We start from the raw sequence: 15,495 nt of genomic DNA, 5'->3' as shown, positions 1-15,495 counted from the left end.
GTCTACATGTGGAGGTAAAATCGCTGCATTGAATAATAGGTTTGGTTTTTTTCTTACTTTTTTATATAACATTCATTTTTATTTAACAGCTACCTTCATTAGATATTCATTGAAAAGAGGTTCACTGTAAGCAAGAAGTAGGTGCGGGAAAGAGGTTGAGCATCTAGAATTTTTTTATATCAAAGTTTCAATACAAATTAAAAAATAAAAATTATTTTGTTCCAGTCAGCAAAGAAAAATAAACTGTGGGCACATCAGACTAGGAAAGAGGAAATGCAGTGTTAAAAATGAAAATGAAAAAAAAGGGGAGCGGTGTGAACTAGCAGAATAGTTCAATCCAAACTTTTTAAAGATCCTGGAGTTGTTTTCATTTTTCTACCTTGACAGGCTTAAGCCCTGTGATTTTTGCTTGATTTCCATAGAGCATCTCCATCACTTTGGCTTTGGTGGAGCCAAGTAGCTTTGATTTTTTTCTTCTTGAGTTTGGATTAGAATCTTGCTGGGTGTGAACAAAGCCAATTTGGTGATTAGCATTTTGTTGGTATTAAGCTATTCTGAAAAGTATAATTGTAATTAAACAAAAAGCATATGTCTATCTCAATTGACATAAACCTGACGTATGGAAATATGAACTGTATATGACAGATCAGTTTAAGGAGTTTTTTTTCATTTTTATGAAAGATATTTTTAATCTTTAAAAACTGTCCAGTAAGCCCTCTAAATGGAACATTCCAGCCAGCATGCTGGTGGAGGTATGTGCCAGTCACCTCCAGCTACAAGCAGCCTGTTTATTCACCCTAGTATGCCTTACAAACATCACTTTAAATGGGAAGCATTTGTCTAAACAATCATATTAACTAATGTATTCAAAACTATGATTGTGGGACTTCCCTGGTGGTCCAGTGGTAGAGTCTGTCTTACAATGCAGGGGACATGGGTTCGATCCCTGGTCGGGGAACTAAGATCCCACATGTAGTGGGGCAACTAAGCCCGTGATCTGCAACTACAGAGCCCACGTGCTCTGGAGCCCGCGCGCCACAACTACGGAGCCCACGTGCCACAACTAGAGAGAAGCCCATGTGCCACAGTGAAGACCCGACATAGCCAAAAAATTAAATAAATAAGTAAACATGAAAAAAACCCAAAACTATGATTATATTTTTTAAAATATGTTATTTATTTATTTTCCTTATTTGTTTTTGTTTTTTGGCTGCCTTGGGTCTTAGTTGCGGCACTCGGGATCTTTGTTGAGGCATGCGGGATCTTTTTGTTACAGCACGCGGTCTGCTCAGGTTTCTCTCTAGTTGTGGTGGTGCGTGGGCTTCTCTCTAGTTGTGGCGTGCGGGTTTTCTCTCTGTAGTTGTGGCGCGTGGGCTCCAGGGCACGTGGGCTCTGTAGTTTGCGGCATGCGGGCTCTCTCATTGAGGTGCGTGAGCTCAATAGTTGTGGCACGCGGGCTTAGTTGCCCTGCAGCATGTGGGATCTTAGTTCCCTGACCAGGGATCAAACCTGCGTCTCCTGCATTGGAAGATGGATTCTTTACCACTGGACCACCAGGGAAGCCCCTCAAAACTATGACTGTATTTTCATGAAATTTTTCATCCTTCACACGCGTGTGTGAAGGATGTCTGACTTGTGACAGTCACTTGTGGATTGACTGTTCCTCTTTGATGGCAATTGCACATACCCAACTCAATAGATGGGCCATGAATGGGAAAACTTTTCAGGGGAGTATCACTTTTTATAGGACTTTGGCTATAGCAACAGACTTTTAGGTATTTTGAATTAATAGGGCTGAAGATTTCGTTTCCACAAGCACATACCTATCAACAGCTGAATCCCCCAGTTGGTTTTAAGACTTGGTGAAGACAAAGGAGAGACTTTTTCCCTTGTAAGCCACCAGCCATGTTTTTCTCTGTTCTTTTTTTTTTAAACATCTTTATTGGAGTATAATTGCTTTACAATGGTGTGTTAGTTTCTGCTTTATAACAAAGTAAATCAGTTATACATATACATATGTTCCCATATCTCTTCCCTCTTGCATCTCCCTCCCTCCCACCCTCCCTATCCCACCCCTCTAGGTGGTCACAAAGCACCAAGCTGATCTCCCTGTGCTATGCGGCTGCTTCCCACTAGCTATCTATTTTACATTTGGTAGTGTATATATGTCCATGCCACTCTCTCACCCTGTCACATCTCACCCCTCCCCCTCCCCGTATCCTCAAGTCCATTCTCTAGTAGGTCTGTGTCTTTATTCCCGTCTTGCCCCTAGGTTCTTCATGACATTTTTTTTTCCCCTTAGATTCCATATATATGTGTTAGCATACTGTATTTGTTTTTCTCTTTCTGACTTACTTCACTCTGTATGACAGACTCTAACTCCATCCACCTCACTACAAATACCTCCATTTCATTTCTTTTTATGGCTGAGTAATATTCTATTGTATATATGTGCCACATCTTCTTTATCCATTCATCCGATGATGGACACTTAGGTTGCTGTAGGGCATGCTCCAAACTCTTCCAGCTGTCTTGCATTTGTTTGCTTTGAGTCACAAGGGGAAGTGGGAAGAGAACGTAGAACCTTTAGAGCAGGGTCTCAAACTGGGTGATTCCTGAGCTTGTTTTGTATAGCTGCAGGGCAGGCTTCATGGGCTGGCAACCTATGTTGCAGCATAGGGCCCTGTGCTGAGAGGGGTCCACACTTGGTTTAATGCTCTGCTATTGCCAGCTTGCAATTCTTAGTAATTTTTGAGCAAGGGGTTCTTCATTTTCATTTTACACTGGACCCTGCAAGTTACCTAGCCAGTTCTGTATGGCCCTTTTGATATAAAAAATTGACACACAAATCTGAGTTTTAAGCTTCTCTTTAAGAATTAGATGATGTGGCTCACTTGGCAAGAGTTGACTACCTTAGATGGAGCAGTATTCTCCAGTTCATCACGGTCTCCCCGCTACTCCCATCCATTTACCCCCACTGCTGCTGCTTGAACCCTGTGGGTATTTGAGTTTGAGACTTCTATTCTGGAATAATTCACATGGCAATTGTAGAGCTTAAAAAAAACAGAAGGACCATTGTCAAACAACCGAGAGAAAAGATGCCATGCATAGTAATTTAGAAGCATCCATGGTAATTCACCACCATGCACAGTAGTTCAGTGGGATTTCTTTTATAGGCAATGGGGGGGACATATTACATTGTACCTGAAGATATTTGATAGGTCAGGCTTGTTTGTCACCACCACTTCTTTCAGGGGAGAAATCAAATGTTCTTTGCAAAGAAGCTAATTAACCATCCTGTTGGTTCATTGTTTGCATTAATTTTCCCGCCCTTTGTTTACTACTTGATTACTTTTATCCCCTGCTTTGTTTAAGTTTATTTAAATTACACAGTATTTTTATGCTGGCTGCGTATTTTTTTAGCACTATTTTTTTCTCTCTATTCTTTCTTTCTAGGAGGCTAGGGACCTATAATTTGAGATTATATTACTGTAGGAAGAGTTCACTTTTTTTTTTAGTTAAAAAGGGAATTACAGTCAATATTTATAATGAACCCTTCTCCAGCAAGGGAGTTCCAGCCATGCTAATGTTAATGTTCGTAAGTCCAGATCTGCCATTAATATTTATAATAATGAGATGCTGGTGACAGACTCCTGGACCTTATAGTAGGTAAAGCATTCTCACCCATCATGTCACAGTGAAAAGATACTGTATTAATCTACAGATGTGCAGAGAAATGTTAGAGAATTAACATGAATGATGGTATTTGCTGCACTGGAAAAAGGTTAATTTTTTTTTTTTTTTTTTTTGGCCGTGTGACAGTAAACAAGGACCTGACAAATCTGTAAGGGGCTTTTGTCACATCTTAGAGATGGAGTCTTCTCTAAGGATTAAGCCCCAAGGACTCACAGCTTTACTCTGTGCCCTGTAACAATCCTAATGCCCACCATGTCCACCACTGTACAAGCTGTAAAGCCAGCTGTTTCAGATAATTTCACCAGCAGTCAACAATCAACAGATGTGTCAAATGTCTACCATGTGCAAAACCATGTGCTGAAGGAACACTTTACAAATTAGGGCAACCAAAGGCAAGCACGTGTATATTACTTGGAGAGCTTGTCATAGATTTAACACTGTGTTGTCTGGGCTCTGCTTATAGACAATTCTGATTAGTTCTTCCCTTGCTCTAGAGGTACTCTGAGATGGGGCTCCAGGTATATCTGGGGCTGCCATCTCATCTTCTATTCTTTTCATTCAATTCCTTGATTTAAATGTTTTTTCTTAAATAACTCATTACTTTTTCTGGCCCACTCAGAATCTTTGTTTCCCACCCACTCTCAGCTTTTTCAGTTCTTAATGCTCATCCTTTGTTTCTACCCCATCAGTCTCCAATCACTGTAACCTTCTGGGATAGCTGTGAATCCACCAAAATCCTCCCCACCAGCAGCCCCCCAGGCCCCCATCTTCCCTGCTACTGTTTATTCCCATTATATTAGCATAAAAATAGCCCATCTAAAACCAAATGACACTTCAGCTCCCCTTGTGAAGTAATCTGCTTACATTTAGCTTTAAATATTTAATTCAAATATTGCACTGTATTTAACCTGTTTTTTGTTTTGCTGTGAATTAAAAGAGAATGAGTCTAAAACGCATATTAGTCACTCTTCCAGGCAATCTATGTGGGGCATCAGCTAGAAATTACCAAAATAGCAGGGCCTTATGTGGTAGAAGACTACATGCAAAATTAAAGCAGGTGTACAAATGTAGTTAAAAATTTTTATCCTTCAGTGTTATTACCACATTGCATTTTCAATTAAAAATAAATAAAAATGGGGGGAGGGGATGGTGAGAAGGTAGGCATCACAGCAAGGCTCCAGAGAGAAACATATTTCTTCAGCCTTGCTTAGGAGTGGCACGCAGCTTACAGAACACTGAGAATATCTGTCTCAGAAGAGCAGCTGCTTGAAAAGAAAGGACAGACCTGAAAATAATGGTAAAAAATGAAAACAACCACAAAACAGGCATGATTGCTCAGAGAACTAATAAAGAATCAGATTGGTGAATTAAAATATTACAGTTTTCACTAATTTAGTATGAAATGATTGATAATATGATTTTTAAGCATTTGAATTTTGACTAAACTGAAAATGAATCCACTAAGAGGCAGAGGACCAAGAAAAAAGTAACGTAACCAGCTTAAGAGGAGACATGTTTCACCATGTTATTTTTTACTTAGAGGGTTTTTCCTTTTGGTCCTTGCTCTGGTTAGTATTATTAGGTTTATTTGTTGTGAAGGTGAATAAACCCATATATTTTGTTTTAATTTTAAAAAATATTTTCTTTAAGAAAATAACAAAAATCATGGTCTCTGGCATGATATTTTTTTCTGGTGCTTAGATGCTAAATCTTAACTCCATCCTTTTGTAATTACTACTTATGCTTAATACCCAAACACGAAGTAGTAAAATGAGTGCTGTCAACCAGTTTGAGGGGAAAACAAAATGCTCCTTTTCAGAGATACTCTAGAATCTCAAATGGTGGTGGAAAGGCCACATTACCAAATTTAAAGTGAATTTTTGCAATGGCTTGTACCAAATGAGAGATTTCTATTCTGGATTTTGGAATCCTAAAATCCAATAATTTACACATATGTATGTAGACTGATATTCTCTGTGCAGGAGATTAGTGGTGGGGGAGTTGGGCAGGGGTGGGTGGTCCCAAGAAGGGAGCAATAGCTTGCTTCCCTTTTGACTCATTTCATCTCCTGACACCCTTAACCTAAACAGTAAACAAGAACAGAGCCTGGCAGGGTGGGTTTTGGAGCCGGGCATATTTACATTTGAATCAGCTCTAACATAAGATGATAAGATCTGTGATTTTGAGTTTCTTAGAGTGTCATTTTCCCCATATGTAAAATGAGGAGAATATCCATTTTACAGAATGACATGAAGTAAGTATTTTTATGTAAAGTTACTAGCACAGAGCAGGCATTTGATAAATAAAAGTTATTATTATTTTGCTATTCACAAGTAGTGGGGTAAGATTATTACTCCCCCAAGAAGAAATTTAATTTCTCAACTTCAACCCTGAAACCAATGAAATACTTTTCAGAGCTTTTATTAATGGAAAGAAAACCCTTTTAATATATTTTAAATGCTATAATATATTTTAAAGGCACATATATTATCTCACATAATTTCTTTTTCCTGCTTAATTTTTCTCCATGGCATTTATCACCATCTGCAAACTACACATTTTACTATATTGTTTGTCTCCCCTTAGTACAAAGCAAGTTGCACGAGGGCAGAAATTTTTGTCTATTTTGTTCGTTGATGTTTCCTTAGCTCCTAGAATAGTGCCTGGCATGTGGTGGTGCTCAGTCAATTCTTGTTGCACGAATGAATGAATCCACATAACCCTTTGAGAGAGGCAACTTGACTGTGTTCAGTATGTAGAAAATGAATTCTCTTTTTCAGTGATGCTTTTCAAGGTTCTGAACACCTTTGAGTGATTCTTGCTATTCCAGATAGCATGTCAAGAAGCCCTTCTGGCCGATGGTTAAGCCATCATACACCATCCAGTATTCTAAATTCTTCCATTGAAAGCAGGGATATTGACCAGGCAGCTCTGATGGGCTTCTCCTCTCCATGGGGTTTCTAAGAGGGAGCTGGAGTTTCCTTGGTCATTTGAAAGATACATTGATTCTTCTACTAGTGGTTGTCTCTTTCTATCTCTTTAGTGAATTTGAGACTCCTTCAGGATCACTTATTTATTCTCCTTGAAATCATGAATTCTGAGCTGTAAATCTCAGATTGATTGATGGATTGGTGGGATTCAAAGGAATCTTCAAGGAAAGCACCAGATAGGGAGAATGATAAGCCATGGCAGTCAACTCTTTCCTATTTCTATAAAAATGCTCTAATGAGAAATAAAGCAAAGCATAGGCACATAACAATACACTTGCTTGGCCAGAAGAACATACCACTTCATAAATGAAGGAAATAATTAAGAGAGCCAATTTCTGCTATATATTTTGAACTAGAGGCAAACTATCTTTTAACAGTGGATATCTATAGCTGAATTTTGTACCAAAGACATATTCTAAATGTCATGCTTTTGAACTATGTCTCAGCCAACAGGTGTGAGATCTTTTCCTTGAAATTCAGACCATTTTGACAGCATCCTATTTTTAGAATGCCTTCCTTTTTTAAAAGGCAAAACAACATCCAAAAGCAATTAGAAAAACATCTTGAGAGAAGGCAGTGTTCTTGTTATACCATAATAATAATGGGCTGAATAAGAAAATGTAATGCTGTTAAATTTATAGTTCACAGTGTTTTTAATTTTTAAAATTTTATTTATTTTTGGCTGCGTTGGGTCTTTGTTGTCGCACGTGGGCTTTCTCTAGTTGCGGCGAGTGGGGGCTACTCTTTGTTGTGGTGCGCGGGCTTCTCATTGCGGTGGCTTCTCCTGTTGTGGAGCACGGGCTCTAGGTGTGCGGGCTTCAGTAGTTGTGGCACATGGGCTCGGTAGTTGTGGCTTGCGGGCTCTAGAGCGCAGGCTCAGTAGTTGTGGTGCACGTGCTTAGTTGCTCCATGGCATGTGGGAAGATGTCCCCCGTGTCCCCTGCATTGGCAGGCGGATTCTTAACTACTGCGCCACCAGGGAAGTCCTATATAGTATTTTTATTTTATGGTTATGAAACATATTTAATATATTTACTTTTAGCAACCTCATCATGCTACAGGATAAAAATTATGCCTTATGAAAGTTTCCTTACATCTGCAATACATGCCATGGCCAGTTGCAGTACACAAGGACATTATTGTGTTCAAATAGCATGCTATTTTGACCTATTTCAAAGAGCCCTGGACTGGAAGTCAGGAACCTGAGTTTTAATTCCTGCTAATATAATCTTCCTGAACTGTAGTTTCCTCCACAGTAAAACAAAAGGGTTAAAATAACTGATTTCTGTTTCCTTTTATCTCTAATATTTTGTGCCTCACTTAAAGGGTTCTCCCTATCTTTCAATTGTTCAGCTTTGTCATTTTTCCAAAATGTTATTCCATTAGAATATTTTAAATTTGCTTAATGCCCTCATATAGATGAAAACATATTTTAGTTTATACACCATTTAAATTTCACACTTGTGTGTTTCATTAGCTTGTGTTTCACAGTACTCTTGGTGGTTAACCTATAGTCGATACATAAGGTTTCACTTAAACTAACAAATTACTGTCTTTCACAACAAACTTAAAATTTTTTTTCCAGTTTTATTGAGAAATAATTGACATACATCTCTGTATTAGTTTAAGACATAGAACATGATGGTTTGATTTGTATATATTGTGAAATAATCACTACAGTAGATTCAGCTAACATCCGTCTTCTCATATAGATACAATAAAAAAAGAAGAAGAAAGGAAAAACATCTTCTCCTTGTGATGAGAACTCCTAGGGTTTACTCTCTTAACTTTCCTATATATCCTACAGCATTGTTGGCTGTAGTCGTCATGTTGTACATCACATCCCTGGTACTTCTTTGTCTAATAACCGGACGTTTGTACCTTTTGACCACCTTCCTCCAATTCCCTCTCTTCTTACCCCCCTCAAAACAAACTTTTAAACAGTTCCCTTATCTTGTAAATTCAAATATTTTCTATTTATTCTTTCTCCCTTTTAGCCATAACATGTATTTTCTGTTAATGAGTTGAGTGAAATATTTGGTGCTCCTCTACCCTTTCTATTGGGTGTGGAATTTCTTTAGAAACTCACACTGCTGCTCCAGACTTTCCCCCCAAATACCTGTGTGTGTGCTTGTATAAGATCAAGCCATATGGAATTCCCATTTTTGTATGTCAAAAATGGCCAAACATTTGCAGTTTCATGTGGTTCAACCTAATAATTTGTTAATTATCATAACAATATGTTTACTATTTTTATAATGCAGTGATGAAGTCAGTCCCTAAATGAGTTAGGGAAGTAGCTCAAAGAGCACGCAGGGGCTTTAATGAAAGACAGATCGGGGATTGAATTCTGCTTTTCTGCTACCAACAATGTGCCTTGGGCAAGTTGCTCAACTTTGCTGAGCTTCCATTTCATTTGTAAAATGGTAATGCTGATGCCTGCCTCATGGGCTTGCTGAGCAGAATGCTCATGGCTCCTAGAATGGTGCCTGATACGTGCTTCAAACTCAGTAATGGTCATGATGTTGTCACTGGTAACCATCGTGTACTCCCTCAATGATAAATCTCTAAATGTTTAGCTAGAAAAACAAACAAATTGACCTAAATAGATTAGATGAGAAATGGTTACAAGAAGGAGCAGATTCCTGGGAAGAAGAGTCCTATCTTCTAGGGCCATGTAGACGTTTAACAAGATTCGCAAGGGACATTTTAGGGGAGAACGGGAAGGTTGTCTTTCATGTCATCCTCAAATAACTATTTCTGGAGCAATAATGCCATAATTCATCTGGCATCTGCAAATTTACTTCAAATGTTTTCCTTTTTATATTTTGTTTTTTGAGAGTAACAGTAACAAAGTTCTCTTATGAAAACTATGGACTGTAAAATTGTATTTATTTATAACAAATAGATTTAAAATTTTATTTGTAAAATTCTTTGAGCCAAAAAAAGTCACAGAGGTTAAATGTTCACTAGTATTGCATATGTTTTAATGCCTACCAGGTAAGCGAGTTTAATGTTTTATTTAGCCTAAAACAACTCCCATGAGACCGTGAGTCTGGTCCCAGACCAGAAGGGACAATCTTTAACTCTCCTCCTTTCCTCTGAATGATCCTGTGCTTGTCGATGGCTTCTCCTGTAGCCACGTGCTGATGACTCATGAATTCAGATTTTTACCCTCTGATTATTTTCCCTGAGATTCAGACTTATATTTCTCCTGCCTTCTGTTTGTGTTCTCCCAAATCTTCCTTGAGTACCTTCACTCTGCACATCTAAAATCTCCTTCTCTTCCCCATCCCAAACTTGTTCCTCTTTCTGAACTCCCTGTCTGGAATAAAGCCTTGTCTTCAATTCCATCCCTCAGGGCAGAGACTGGGTGTCATCCTTAGCCTTCTGTTTCACCTCTCCCCTCACCCAAGTTCTGCTGAGTCACCAAGTCCTGCTGAGTCACCAAGTCCTGCTGAGTCACCAAGTCCTGTAGAGTTTCTAACTCTCTGGGATTTGGTGAAAATGAGCTTAGGGTCACCCCAAATAATTTTTTATTGTCTAATAGACTTAGGTCATGTTTCCCCACCTCCTGGCTTCCCCTTTTCTAAACTATAGACCTGATATTTTTAGACTTTCTTTCATGGAAGGCCCTTCCATCCCCATGACCTTTCTAGCTGTGCTCTGAACCTTTTCCAGCTCTGTGAAAGCCTGTGTCCAGGACAACCTCAGGTATCCAGTGTGGCTGGTGTGCTGTGGTGAAGAGGGGGAGAAAATGCACAGTGTGAGCACTGGATGGGGACCCTAACAAATAAGAAATGTGTTATCCTAGATGGAAAAAGTGTGGGGTTTTTTTTTCACTTTGAAATAAAAATTTGTCTGATCAGAGAGTTCCAAAAGTTGATACATAAAGTTACTACATCCCGACTCAAGAGGATTACACACTGCTGACTTCAGCACCAGAATGTATTTCTTTTTTGTAGGTGTGATTCTCATTTGTCTTTTGAATTAATTCCAGTGGACAGGAGCCAGTTTTTTTTTTTATTTTATTTTTTTCTTATTAGTCATCCATTTTATACACATCGGTGTATACACGTCAATCCCAATCTCCCAGTTCATCCCACCACCACCACCACCCCCCGCCACTTTCCCCCCTTGGTGTCCATATGTTTGTTCTCTACTTCCATGTCTCGATTTCTGCTTCACTTCACTCTGTATGACAGTCTCTAGATGCATCCACATCTCTACAAATGACCCAATTTCGTTCCTTTTTAAGGCTGAGTGATATTCCATTGTATATATGTACCACATCTTCTTTATCCATTCGTCTGTTGATGGGCATTTAGGTTGCTTCTGTGTCCTGGCTATTGTAAATAGTGCTGCAGTGAACATTGGGGTGCATGTGTCTTTCTGAATTATGGTTTTCTCTGGGTATATGCCCAGTAGTGGGATTGCTGGGTCATATGGTAATTCTATTTTTAGTTCTTTAAGGAACCTCCATACTGTTCTCCATAGTGGCTGTATCAATTTACATTCCCACCAAAGTGCAAGAGGGTTTCCTTTTCTCCACCCCCTCCAGGAGCCAGTTTTAACTCTGTGGCTCACAACACTGGCATTGTTCACAGTAATATTCACAAGAGAGCAAATCAGCAACCATTTTTCCCATTGAAGACAACTAGTTCCCATGAGGAAGGCAGGTGGCATGTTGGTGAGCTGTGCTTGGGGTCAGTTAGATCTTCTGAGTTCAGATCCCAGTCACATACTAGCTCTGTGCCTAAGGGAAGTTGCCCTTCTGGGCTCTGCTTTTCTTCATAGTACCTGCCTTGTCAAGTATTGTATAGTTTAGGCACAATGTGTAGTTTAGGCACAAAGCACCTAGCACAGTGCCTGAGATACTGAAAACTCTCAGGAGTGGTTAGTGGAGGCTGGAGCTATTCATAACGTAAAAGCATGACTAACTGGTGGCCAGCCTTGCTGCCTGACCTTGTTTTAGGAGAATTTCTGTTCCAATCCCAGACCTGTGAGATTTCAGTGGTCAAAGGAGTCTTGTATCAGCATCTTATCCAACTACCCTGCTTCTTCCCTAAATTGGACAGGAACAACCATATCATATGACTGATATTTATACAGATCTTCCTCAACTTATGATGGGGTTACCTGTCGTAAGTTGAAAATATTGTAAATCAAAAAAGCATTTAATACATATAACCTACTGAACATCATAGCTTGGCCTAGCCTACCTTAAATGTGCTCAGAATACTTACATTAGCCTACAGTTGGGCAAAATCTTCTAACACAAAGCCCATTTTATAATCAAGTATTGAATATCTCATGTAATTTATTGAATACCGTACTGAAAGTGAAAAACAGAATGGTTGACTGAGTATAGAATGGTTTTAAGTTTATCAGTTGTTTATCCTCTTGATGGTGTGGATGACAAAGCTGCCGCTGCTCACCATCAGAGAGAGTGTCATACGGCATATCACTAGCCCAGGAAAAGATCAAAATTCAAAATTTGATGTATAGTTTCTACTGAATACGTATGCTTTTGCACCATTATAAAGTTGAAAAGTCATAAGTTGAACCATCATAAGTTGGGGACGGTCTGTATATCAAATTTTATTTTCCTTATGCTTCCTTTCTACACTAATTTTGGGAAAATGTTTCCATTGAAAATTGTTTTGGGCCCAGTGAATAATAACATTTACCGTTAAACTCTCATAATCTTGTCAAGGGAAATTCCACACTTTAAAATGTGCGTTTACTTCTCTAATATAGATTCAGTTCACACAATCTGTTGCACCCTCAGGTATTAAAATACTCTAAATACTCAATATTAAATGTTGATTTCACATTTTTCCCACAGACGTTGAATAAGTAAGCAGACACAAAGGTTATGCATCCACTCTCAGGGGACACAATTGCTGGTTTTCCCAGCACAGGTAAAGCTTTGCCTTGGAAATGATTATGTGATTTAGCAGTGAGGGGTTAATATTCCTTACACTGTCAGATGTGGTGTAGGCTGGAGCCTCTCAGCTTGAGTTGCCTCCATCACTGAGCTCCAGACATGTCTGGGCATGTCCACTGAATGTCTGCCCTATGTTGCTGATGAGTTAGTGGTCTGTTCCATCAGTGGACAGAGTGTATTGGCACTAGGGTCAGAAGAGATCTCTGAAGAGAAGTCATCCTAAGAGAAATGGAGTCTGCCATGATAAGCTCTAATTTCCAAAGGGTGAAGTGACTCTGAGCCCAATTTGAGGTGGGACACAAGTTATCCTCTCTTGGTCACTCCCTGGACTCAGGGCTGAGACCTGTAAAAACTGGGGAGGGGCAAGTGTAGTGTACATAAGAGCTATTCAACTAAAGAATCTGTACCTGATTTGAGCACAAGACCACTGCTTCAGCAGCCTTAGGCAGAGTATATTGTGCAAGAGGGAGAAAAGTGTGTTCCCATCTATCTACAGATGCTCTAACCAGAGGTTTCCAAATTCTTTTGATTGACAGCCTTATGTGTTAAAAAATGTCTAAGCCCTCACTTGTATTAATATATTATATATTTTATAAAACATACACAAAAGTAAAAATTAAAAAGGATGAAACAAAAATTAAGCAGAAATCTTAAATTTTCTTTACATTCCCAAAGGTTTGCCTTGCATCTCCCATGGGGCGAGCCCCCACCCTGTAGATTATTGCCCAGAGCATCAGTGAGAGGGGCCTGCTAGTGCCTGGAAATATCAGCTCTTCCTGGCAAAGGTGCCCATGCTGTAATGAGTGTGCACACACATTTCATGCTGAAACATCATGAAATTCTACCCAGTGCTCTTTTTTCAGGGAACTAGACGCTGGTGAGGCAGGTAAGAGAAAGAAACTGGTAAATGTAAGACATTACCAATAATGTGACTCCATCTGTACCCCCGAGCTGGCCAGCCCTGGGGAATATTGGGTTGTACAAATCAAAAACATTTCTGAGACAGTATGTTTGTACTGGATTTTAGAGTTTACAGTCAGCTTTTTACACGTAACTCCTCAACAACTCTGTAGGATATGAAGGATGGAAATTGAGAATTTCCTTAAACCAATTTGATCACACCCAATTCTCAGGTTCTTTTTGGAAATCATAGTAGCTACCTAAGAAGTTTGAACTGATAATTAACTACTCTTCCACAACCTTTACCAAGTTGTAATGAATGCAAGCCTCAGACCAAAATTTACCACGCATACAGGTATTTATTAGACAAACATTTATTAGCAAAGTAGGCACAAAATATTTCATACAATCCGTTTGATAGGATTAATGAAGTTCTAGATCTGTTTCCTTTTAGGTGCTCCAACTGTATAGTAAAAGCTTTACTTGAGGTAGGATTCTGTGCCCTTCAGTAAGCATCACACAGTCAGAAATTCTTCTGAACCAGTGGTTGAAGACAAAGACAGATTAGGGATTGAGCCTCAGACAACATCACTAAGGGGCACATCTGAGGATTCTTATTCTTTTCTTCCCGAAAGTGTTTCTACCGTATTTTAAGTAACTCACATGTCTTGAATACCTTTAGTTTTTCCAAGGAAAATCCATTTCTAACTTTCAGCTTTCTAAATGACAAAGCAGTGATTATTGATTGAGGTAGGAGTGAGGCTACCCCCTTTTTGATATAATGCTGGCTGGCACATACCCCCCACCCACGACTATATTTACCAGATATTACTTTAGCTGACTAAGTGTAGAAATGAAGCTTAAATTAATTGTCATATGTATATCACACAGATTATACTGAAGTATTTTAAAGTAAATTATAGATTTTGTTAACACTGGGTTACCATCTTACGTTGAAGCTTATAGTCTATGATTTGCTTGAAGTCTCTTTGCTGGTGAGGGGTGGGTCAGAAACTGAACCCAGGTGTAAATGATTCTCAATCCCGCTCTCTCTTTGTAATACCAATGCATCTGACTGTATGCACTTCCAGTGCTGGCCTCCTGGGACTGAAGCCTTCTGCCCCTTGGCTACTTTTCAGTAAAGTCTAAAGTTTAGTTAATAGTAATAACCCAATGTTAGAAAGTAAGGAATTGCTTCTTCTGCTGACCTGGTCCCTTCTGTACTTCTTCCTGAGGAGGGGAAAGATAATCCCCACCAGAATTATGAGGCTTTGCTTCCATTCCCAAAAGGTGGCTTTGGTTGCTCTGGTTCTTATAGCTCTTTTCCTCAAGGATATTGGGATATGTTTTCCGGGGCCTGGAGGACATTTGTGTGAAGCCACATGGTGTCTGAAGGCCATGACCCAAGGGCAGGGGCTGCTCTGGACAGTGAGATAGAGATGGACTGAGCAGGTTAAGGACCTGGAAGAGACAGCTGGGTGGGATCATGTTGGGAGCAAAAGCAAGAAGTTCAAGGTAGGCCAGACCAGAAATATTCTAGACAGGAGCCAGGGGATTTTACAGGTTGCAGCCTATGGTAGGGATCAATTAGCCTTGCTCAGAAGAATATAGACCTGGGTTAGACCAAGAAAAAAAAAAAAGTTAGTACATTCTGAGATACCAAGAGCAAAAAAGCAGTTATCCAAAAGCTAACAGAAACCCAGAATGTTTAGGAAGAAGATTGTGGATGCTGAAAAACTGAGAAGAGTTTTGTCATGTTGGGAAACTTCTGCTTCCTTTTATCTCCTAGCATTCCTCCTGCAATGCTTTTACCCTGCACTCTATGAGGCTTCTGATATATCCTAAAGCAAGATGAATTTTCTACAGTACTTCCCACCCAGCAACTCAGCAGGGCCCAGGTAGTGCCCTGAAAGATGCGAGTGACCCTATATTTTTTTAATCATTCCTATTCCTGTGTCC

At 39.4% G+C, this 15,495-nt stretch overlaps 1 protein-coding gene and 1 long non-coding RNA gene across 16 annotated transcripts in view; one reads left to right on the top strand and one right to left on the bottom strand.

Moving 5' to 3' along the window:
* Positions 1 to 15,495, top strand: part of AKAP6 (A-kinase anchoring protein 6) — a 572,476-nt gene that overhangs the window by 105,482 nt on the left and 451,499 nt on the right. The gene's annotated exons all lie outside the window — the stretch shown is intronic.
* The window catches only part of LOC309625139, a 479,966-nt gene that overhangs the window by 326,344 nt on the left and 138,127 nt on the right, over positions 1 to 15,495 (bottom strand). The window lies entirely within an intron of this gene.

This window comes from Balaenoptera borealis (assembly GCF_965194805.1).
Source record: "Balaenoptera borealis genome assembly, chromosome: 3".
NCBI lineage: Eukaryota > Metazoa > Chordata > Mammalia > Artiodactyla > Balaenopteridae > Balaenoptera > Balaenoptera borealis.
Note: the sequence above shows the minus strand (reverse complement) of the source record. Positions and strands in the feature narration are given on the sequence as shown.